Genomic DNA, 10209 nt, shown 5'->3' on the forward strand with positions numbered 1-10209 from the left:
CGGGCGCAACCTGCTGCTGCCTCACTGGGCTCAGTGGGAGCCTTCCCTGCGGGGTCTCAAGCCCGGGAGTCCGGATGTTATGCCTCCCTTTCACCGGGATGAGGGAGTTTCATAAAACATCGTCCCTGGAATTTATTTGGTCTAATGTTGTGTTTTGTTTTCTGGGCTTTGACCATTAATGCGACTCTGAATATTTTCTGACGTTGTCCAGAGGGATGTGAAAAGATGGAACAGGGAAGTGAATTTGGATGATCAACCATGAATTTACTGAACGGAAGAGCAGACACGCGGAGCCGAATGGCCTGATCCGGTTGCTATCATTTATGTTTCAATGGCAATGATTGATGCCGACCGGGAGAAACATGGGGGCCGCCGCGGGGGCGGGGAGGGTCTAGGGACAATCTTGCTTCTGAAGCTACCACAACAAACAATCTGCTGCAGGAACTCATCGGGTCGAACAGCGCCTGTGTGGGGAAGGAATTGTCGACATTTTCAGTCCAATCCCTGCATCAAGTCCCAACGTCAGTCCTGATGCAGGGTTTCCACCTTAAACGGCGACAATTCCTCTCCTTCCACAGATGCCGCTCGGCCGATAAGTTCCTCCTGCAGATTGATTGTTGTTGCAGATTCCAGCATGTGCAGTCTCTTCTCTGTCAAAAGCTGCTCCCTTGTATCGGGGATGTAGCTCAGTGGGAGAGCGCATGCTTTGCATGTATGAGGTCCCGGGTTCAATCCCCGGCATCTCCACGCTGCTGATCTTGAATTTTGAACAATGCGTGGAAATTCTTGGAGAAACGCGATGCTGTCCTGAGCCCCAGTGAGCTGGGAAAGTGACGTCTAATAGGGATAAATCACTGTCAATCTTTCGGCAATCACCCAGACATCCCCCTCTTTGGTCAGTGTCATGCTTTTATTGATTAAGTTTCTGTATCTGAGCCTCACTGACAAGCACTCGATGCGAGGAGAAAGTATCCCGCAGAATGACGAACGGTGGCTTTGTTGCCGGATTGAAGCTCCGGGCTCGGGGGAGGGGTGGAATAGCTACCTGCCGGCCTGTTACTGAACCGCCCCATGTAGGAGTGTCATAAATCGCTCTTTTCGGCGCAGGTCCAGGGTCTGAGCGGACAACAGGTTGTGCAGATAAGGAGATTGAACTGTCATTTGGAGAGGCGGAGGCGAGTGAATTGAAGAGACAGGCGGCAGAATCAGTCCCGTTCTTTCTTTTTCAATCTTTTTATTTAATTTGAAATTAATAAACATAACCATAGTAATTATACACCTGATACAGAGGGATCGGGATTACAATAGTGACAGTTAACATATACAGACACAAGGAATAAGATATATTATCTGAACCTCCCAATCTCTTGATAATTGACATGAAAAAGATTCAAAAAGAAATTTAACTGTATGAAAAAAACAATATTGAAAAAAATAACAAACAAAAAAAGGATAATAAACAAAGACGGGCAAAGAATCAATTGGAGCTGGGCTGTCTTATTCCTTAGGTTAAAGGTACCATGATGTCATTAACCCCGCTCCTCTATATTCAGATAGAAAGTTACTGAAAAGGATTAGGAAATGGTCTACTTCCATCATATGAAAATGCTGGATAAATGGGCTCCAAGATTCTTCCAATGTAACCGAAGGATCATAGTACCACTCCTAATTTTTTTCTAAGTTTATACATATTATAATTTGAGAAAACCATTGGAATGTAGTAGGAGCTTTAGTATCTTTCCATTTAAATGGAATGAATCTCCTGGCTATTAATGGAACAAATACAAAATACGACAAGCTGAGGCAGATACATGGCCAGAATCCATCATTGGTAATCCAAAAATTGCAATAATAGGATGAGGTCGTAAATCAATATTCAATACCGCTGAAATAATCTCAAAAATGTCTCACCAATATGTTTCCAAAACAGGGCAGGCTCAAAACAATATGTGTCAGCGAAGCCACCTCCGAATTCCATATGTCACAGATAGGACTTATATAGTTATGAAAACGAACAAACTTCTCCTTAGACATCCGTGTCCGATGAACCACCTTCAACTGTATCAAAGTGTGTCTAGCACACATTGAAGATGTATTAACTAATTGGAGAATTTTCTTCCATATCTCCATAGGTAAAAGTATCTAAAGTTCAATTTCCCATTCATTCTTAATTTTATCAGATGTCCCTAGACGTATTTTCATAATCAGATCATAAATTATTGCTTTCAAGCCATTCTGATAAGGGTTAAAATCTACATTTTTTCTGGAATTTCAATTTTATGCAGTATCGGAAAAGTAGGTCGGATAACATTCAAAGAGGTTCTAATCTGTAAATACCTTAAAAATGTGATCAAGGCAAATTATATTTATTGGACAACTTCAAAAAACAAGGAGCGGTTATCAATGATTAGATCACAAAAACATGTTATTCCCTTCGTTTTCCATAAAAAAAGCTAAGTAAAATCTGGACAGTTGAAGGCATAAATTGGATAGACTAGGACTTGATGAGATAAATTTATTCAATGCATAAAATTTCCGAAATTGAAGCCATATTCGTCTTGTCTGTTCAGTTATTGGATTAATCATTTGTTTATTCAATTTAGTAAGTTCAAAGGGGAGCGAGGCCTCTGAAATGGAAGCCAAGGAAAACCGTTGCACTGACTCACGCTCGAGATTCACCCATCGTGGACATTGAATTACATCTAAATCTTGTGGTCAAAAAATAAATATCGAATATTAATTGACCAATAGTAAAATCTAAAACTAGGCAAAGCCATACCGCCGTCCTTTCTTTAAATTTCTGTCACAATTTCTAGCTTAACTTTGGGTTTTTATTCTGCCATATATATGGAAGAATTTTACAAACAATAATATCAATAAAAGGATTTAGAGATGAAGATTGGAACCGCCTGGAAAAGATACAAAAGTTTAGTTAAAGTAGTCACCTTAACCGCGTTGATTCGACCAATCAGTGATAGGGACAATGGGGATCATTTAGTAGGTAATTGTTTAACATGATCAATTAAAAGTAAACAAGTTAGCGTTAAATAAATCCTTACACTTCTTGGTAATTTTAACAGCCAAATAAGTGAAATAATCGGTCACTAATATGAATGGTGATTGCCTATATATTGGAAAGGCAATTCCATAAAATCAATCTCTATGCACTCAAACGGGCCTGTAGGCATTATTGTCCAACCCAGAGGACACTTACTGCTTCACCAGGATTATTCTTCTGGCAAATATGACATCATTGTGCTTTTCTTTGTGCTTCCTTCCTCGGATTTGTGATCCACCAGGTTTGTAGTACCACTCCTACCGTTCCGCCCTTGCTCAGATGTGTCATTTCATGTATATAATGAAGTAACTTAGGCAAAGAATGCCTTTGGTAATCAAAGTTGACCATCAGGGGCAGTCCATAACTGTGTGTCAGGATCTCTGGTGAATGCGTACTCTTTCCACAATTCAATTTGATTTGCAGGGGCGACCGCCTGAAGTTCTGCTATACTTCCGATGTCAGACAGGGCCGTTCTCTTCAAGAGTTGTCTATCTCCCTCTAAATCGACGGTGAGTGGACAGTGCTTGCAGCATCCTTTGAGGCAGCATCCGCATTGGCATTTTAGCAGGGAAATTGTCTCTTGGACTTTAGTGTCTTCTCCAATATTATTGGCTAACTTACGTTCACATTTCGTCTTTTCACCCCTTATTGCTTTTTCACTTGCCTTCCGTTGGTTTTAAAAGCTTCCCAATCCTCCAGCTTCCCGCTATTTTTTGCAATATTGTATGCCCACTCTTTTCCTTTTATGTTGTCTTTGACATACCTTGTCTCCCTCCCTTTAGATTGTTTCTTCTTTGGGATGATCTGAGCCTGCGTCTTCCAAATCACTCCCGGAAACTCCTGTCATTATTGCTCTACCGCCATACCTGCTGGGATCCCCTTCCAATCAACTTTGATCCTCTCCTCCCTCAAGCCTCTGCAATTGCATTTACTCAACTGCAACACCGATACGTCTCACATTAGCTTCTCCCTCTCAAACTTTAGGGTGAATTCTATCATATTATAATCACTGCCTCCTATGGGTTCCTGTACCTTAGCTCCCTAATCAAATCTGGTTCATTGCACAACACCAAATCCAGAATTGCCTTTTCCCTCGTGGGCTCGACCAAAGCCTACATTAAAAACCCATCTGATAGGCATTCTTCAAAATCCTTCACTTGGGATGCAGTGCCAACCCGGTCTTCCCAATCTACCTGCACAAAGAAATCCGCAGTGACCGCTGTAACATTTCTCTTTTTTACATGCCTTTTCTATCTCCTTTTGTAATTTGTACCCCACATCCTGGCAACTATTCGGAGGCCTGAATATAATTCCCATTAGGGTCTTTTTACACTTGCAGTTTCTTAACTCTACCCACAAGGATTCTGCATCTTCTAATCCTGTGTCACTTCTTGCTGAGGATTTCATTTCCCTTTTAACCAACAGAGCCGCCCCAACCCTCTGCCCACCTGACTTTCTTTTTGATAGGATGTTTCTCCTTGTATGTTGAGCTCCCAGCTGTGATCTTCCTTCAACCACGACTCTGTGATGCCCACAACGTCATACCTGCCAATTTCTAGCTGCGTTACAAGATCATCTACCTTATTTCGTATATTGCATGCATTCAAATATAACACATTCCGTCCTGTATTCACCACCCTTCTTCTCATATTTGTCTCCATGTTGCCTGAAGGTAAATTCTTATCCCTTTCTGAACTGTTTTGTCTTATCCTTTACTCTGGAGACTTCAGTAACCTCTGCTGCCTCTCCTGTATTTCATACATATATTTCCAATCTGTTCAATCCACTCACCCACTAAGTAGTTTGATCTACTGGTCTGCTGGTCATCAGGATAGAGCTATGTTGCAGAGATGGGTGGAGAATTGGCTGATGGAGTTTAATCCTGTAAATGTGAAGAGTAGCGCTTCGTGAGATCAAATGTAATGAGACAATACGTTGTGAATGGAAAGACCCTGAACAGTGTTGAAGTACAGAGGGATCTTAGGGTGCAAGTGTAGACCTCCCCGAAATGGCTGCAGAGGTTGATAGGGATGCCAGTCTAACTGGGTCTGGACATGGAATATAATATGGAACGTGACGGTGCCACCCGCATTCAGAACATTCTGTGTAATTCTGTTCACCACAGTGCAGGAGTGATGCGATTCTGTTGGAAAGAGAGCAGAGGAGAATCGGTGGTATTTTGCCCGGATTGGAGGTTATGGGCTTACGTGTTTTCCCTGAGAGATGATCTGAAAGAAATATAACATGTTGTGAGAGGTACAGACTGGAATGATCTCGAAAATACTTGTTCTCATGTCGGCCTGTCAAAAACAAGATGTTATCGGTTTAAGGTGAGTAGAAGGGCTTGGAAACGGGATCTGATTGGTCGGATTTTTACATAAATTTAGTCCCAAGTCCATGTCATAAATAAAACAATTTGACCCCGCATAATTCCCAAAGTGTCTGTCAGCAGAGTCTGAATCATCCATTCCAGCCATCACCCTCGCACTGACGTCAGATTAAATTAATCAAAGTTCCCCGGATTCTATCTCCATCCTCTCATCCATAGCAAGGATTCATCTGGATCTTTCACATTGAGGGAACTGTTCAAAGTCCACAGACTTCCGGATCACAGGTCCGCACACCATTGGCACTTCAGAGAGATCCCAGATCCTATTGGCCCATCCCACTAAACAGTACTAATTTGGATTATTATTGTAACATTTACTAAGATACAGTGAAAAAACTTGTCTTCCACACAGTTCATCCAGATCAATTCATTACGACAGGTACTTTGAGGTAGTACAAGGAAAAACGATAACTTTATGCAGAACAAAGTTTTACAGTTACAGAGAAAGAGCAGTGCAGGCAGACAACGCGGTGGAAGGTCATTACGAGGTCTATTCTGAAATGAAGAGTCATTCCAAACCATTCAATAGTCTTACAACAGCGGGATAGAAGCTGTCCTTGAGCCCGGTGGTACGCGATTTCAGGCATTTGTATCTTCTGCCCGATGTGAGAGGGAGAAGAGTGCATGTCCCGGGAGGGTGGGTATAAATCCTGAACACGCTTTTGTCTCGGTCATTTTACGTGTATTTCGAGCCGTGCGGATACAAAGGGGTTAACCACAAATATTTGTTCAGTGTGTGTAATTAACGGCAGTCTGCACGGAGCCCGATGGTGTCACCAGGGGTTTCCCCACTGCTTTTAAAATCTGTTCCTATCGATGAAGTCTCACAGTGTCAGTGGGAGCAGCCCCTCCGTCATTGACAGAGAGTAGCAGCTACACAGAGGAAGAAGATAATTGGGGAGCTGCGAACAATAATGTCAGATGTTACATGAACGGATGTAGTATGTGAAGAGTGGATTGTGAAGTTCTGGTCACCGATTGGAATCTGGGAACAGTGGAGTGAAGTGTTACAGGAATGGGACGAGATCAGGAAACAGGACAGTGGGATGTTACACCAGTGAAGCGGGTTGTATTCCTAGACGCTGGCAGAAAGTATTCGGATTTAACTTGGATAACTGTAGGACTTCGGATAAGATATTTACTCCGGACTATTCAGCCCGTCTATTATCCCATCCTCGCTCTTGATGCTGTTCCAGGTAAGTCCCTGTCCAACGCCTCTACCAACAAACTGGTGAGAAGCGGTGGTTACTGGGTCCTGGAAAGAGGCCTCGTGGGTAGACTGTTCATTACTTGTTCCGTTTAATAAAGCGGACCGTTCTCACTAAGTGAGCTCCGCTTGAGGAAGATGCCACACATAGACCTGGGCCGTGTGTGGGGATCAAGTCCTTGAATGGAGTTTATCTCCGAGTTATTTATCCTTCGTTTCTCGATGCTATCTTCTCATATTTCTGAAAAATCCCCAACTATATTTATTTGTTCGATAAACCACTGACCTCTGCACTGCCGTTCCTGTAATTCACATTCTCCTCACTGCTGCCCTGTCTGCTGATCCGAGCTGTCGGAACACTCTGCGGCAATCAGTAAACTGATATTGTTGCATTAATCATGGTCGAATTTCAATCTAAAACGTCTGGAGGTTTCTCACCACCTCCATCCCCCTGTCGGGAACTGCGTGTGGCTGTATCAGACTGCTCTGCCGGGGAGCTGAGCAAATTTCACCAAAATCCCCAACGTGGCTGCGTCATGTTCCCAACCAGAAGTAGGTTGCGTCCCCTTCACACTGACGCTGGCTCACAGGTAAATAAATCGAGGGAGAACACTGTGCTGATTCACCCACATCTAACATTATGTCGCTGCATAAAGAGCAGGAAGAGTGATCAGGACTCCAACCCAAACTGACCCCCGGTCACCACAAAATGATGAGCGACGCTCTCACACAGCACTGAGCAAACATTAGGATCAGGAGCATTGGCTCTTTCCGCATACTGGCCAGGTCAATATATCACCTCTTCCTCAACTGAAGCTCGGGTACTGAGGACTTTGATCTTTATTAAAAGGAACACGTAATGAATTGTTCACTCGTCAGGCATCTTACCAGACCACTGAAGCATTGCTTCTCACATGTCTATTGGTCAAGGTGATGCCGTTATTTTCCAGTTACTAGTTGATTTCACTGATCTATAAGCCCGCCTCCAGCAGACAGCCCCGGTGTCGGTTACAACCACCTCCAACTCTGAATCCAAGAACAGGTTTCACATTTGATTTCCCTCTCTGTGAATCTGCTGACGTTGCTCCAAGCCGCTGTCATGTTTGTGTTTATTTCTTCCCTCACAGTGAACGTGCTGACGATTGTGGTCCTATCGCGGGGAAAGTGCGGTATCTCCAAAGGCATCACTCACTACCTGGTGGCCATGGCATCAGCGGATCTTCTGGTCGTTGTCCTCGACCTGATTCTGAGGCAGATTTCCGATAATTTATTGGGAAGCGTTTGGTTTCCTAAAGCACATCCGCGTGTGTAATATCCACGTTCTCCTGCTTTACGCAGCAACCGACTGTTCTGTCTGGTTCACCGTCACTTTCACCTTTGATCGGTTTGTGGCCATTCGTTGTCAGAAGCTGAAAGAGAAATATTGCACCGGGAGAACGACAGCTGTTGTTCTGTGGACGGTGACCGTGCTGAGCTGTTCAAAGAACATGTTCTGGTATTTCATGTTCACAGGATTCTACGCGTTGTCTAATATTCCTCGGTTTTACTGGACAAGAATAGGTGTTATGTCCTCAGTGGTCTGGGCCGCAGTCGAGTTCCTCCATTGCATCCTCACGCCTGTGATCCCATTTGTCCTCATTCTCCTGCTCAATGCTTTGACCATAAGACACGTTTTAGTGGCGAGCAGAGCCCGCAGAAGTCTCCGGGGACCCAGCAGTGGGGAGAGTCCCAGAGACACGGAGATGGAGAGCCGCAGGAAATCCCTCATTTTACTGTTGGTTGTGTCGGGGAATTTCATCCTATTGTGTGCGCTGTTTACAGTGAGTTTTTTGTGGTTCCGATTCTTTTACATTTCTTCTGAGGTTAGCTCTCCGCCTGGCATCATGACTGAACTGAACTCCATGCTGCAGCTCCTGAGCTGTTGCACAAATACGGCTCCTTACGCGGTGACTCAGACTAAGTTCAGAGAGCAGCTGAAGGAGGTGATGGAATCTCCCCTCACTCTCATTGTGATATGCGCTCAACGCGGAGAGGAGCTGAGAAATCCGCGCCGCTCTCCCGCATGAACCAACTCCGTCTCTCCCACTCCAAACACACTGGGGGGAAACAGGAAGAATCGGGGCGGGAACTGTGAACTGAAAGGAATAACGTCTCAGCTCTGTGACTTTGTTCTCAATGAGTTTTAGTTCTTGCATAAATTGTGTATAATTTATGTTTAATTTGTTTCACTTGAGAATGCTGCTGACAGAACGCGATGTGCCTGTGATGCCGCTGCAAGTAGCTTTTTCATTGCACCTGTGCGTTCGTGTACTTGTGCTTCTGACAATAAACCAGACCTTGATTGACGTTGAATTATCGGAAGTCGGTTCTTCTCGGCAGAAACACTTTACGCTGTTTTAGGTTTGAATTCACAGATCCAGAGAACTGGGTTAGAAAGCAAGGTACAGCACAGGAACAGGCCCTGCGGCCCACGATGTTCTGCCGTCTAAATAAACAAGTTTTTAAATGCTTAACTAAACTATTTCTGCCTACACAATACCTTTAATCCTTCATTCCGTGTTCATCCATGTCCCCAACCTTATTTCCCTCCACCGCCACACCTGACACCGCAATCCAGGCGCCTAGCACCCGCTGTGTATAGAAACCTCCTTTGAATTTCCCCCCTCTCACCTTAAAGGCATTTATTCTGGTATCATACATTTCTTCCCTGGATAATGATACCGGCTCTCGACTCTATATGCGCCTCTAGTAATCTTATGAACTGTTATCAATTCTCCCCTCAACCTCCGACGCCACAGATAAAACTACCCAAGTTTGTCCAACTTCTTCCAACAGCTCATGCCCTAGAATCCACGCAGTGGCCTAGTATCTCGGCATCCTCTTCAAAGATGACACATCCTTTCTGGAACGGGGCGTTCAGAACTGAATGCCATACTCCAGATGTGGCCTGAGCAGAGTTTCAAACAACAGCGAGATAACTTCCCGACTCTTGTACTCAGTGGCTTGACTAATAGAGGCAAACATGCGATACTACTTATTTATCAACTTATCTACCTGTGCAGCCACTTTGAGAGAGTTGTGGATACCACCACATGATCCTTCTCCCCATCAACACTGTTGAGAGTCTTACCATTAACAGTGCATGGTCACGTTCTACTCGATCTCCAAAAGTGCAACACCGATCATGTGGCCGGATTGAACTCCATCTGCCAATTCTCCGCCCATATCTGCAACTGACCTCTATCCCACTGTAACCTTTGTCAATCTTTAACACAATCCGTAACACCACCATTCTTTGCATCCTCCGCGAACTTACTAACTCAACCATCCACATTTTCAGCCAGGTTATTTCGAAATATCACAAACAGCGTAGGTCGCAGTACGGTCCCTGGGGAACACCAATATTAACAGAACTGAAACCAGATTAAATACCATTGATCAGTACCCTCTGTGTTCAGTGTGGCAAGCCACTTCTGAATCCGAGAGGCAAGTCACAGTGCATCGCACGAATATTAACAATAAGAATCAATTTATTATCACAGTTTTTGCCGTGAA

General features: G+C 44.1%; 1 non-coding gene across 1 annotated transcript; it reads left to right on the plus strand.

The window, feature by feature from the left end:
- The first annotated feature begins 675 nt into the window (after positions 1-675).
- trnaa-ugc (transfer RNA alanine (anticodon UGC)) lies at positions 676-747 on the plus strand. Its single transcript has one exon. It is a non-coding gene; the product is annotated as a tRNA-Ala (tRNA).
- The last annotated feature ends 9462 nt before the right edge of the window (positions 748-10209 follow it).

Source organism: Pristis pectinata, chromosome 42 (assembly GCF_009764475.1).
Source record: "Pristis pectinata isolate sPriPec2 chromosome 42, sPriPec2.1.pri, whole genome shotgun sequence".
Classification (NCBI taxonomy): Eukaryota; Metazoa; Chordata; class Chondrichthyes; order Rhinopristiformes; family Pristidae; genus Pristis; species Pristis pectinata.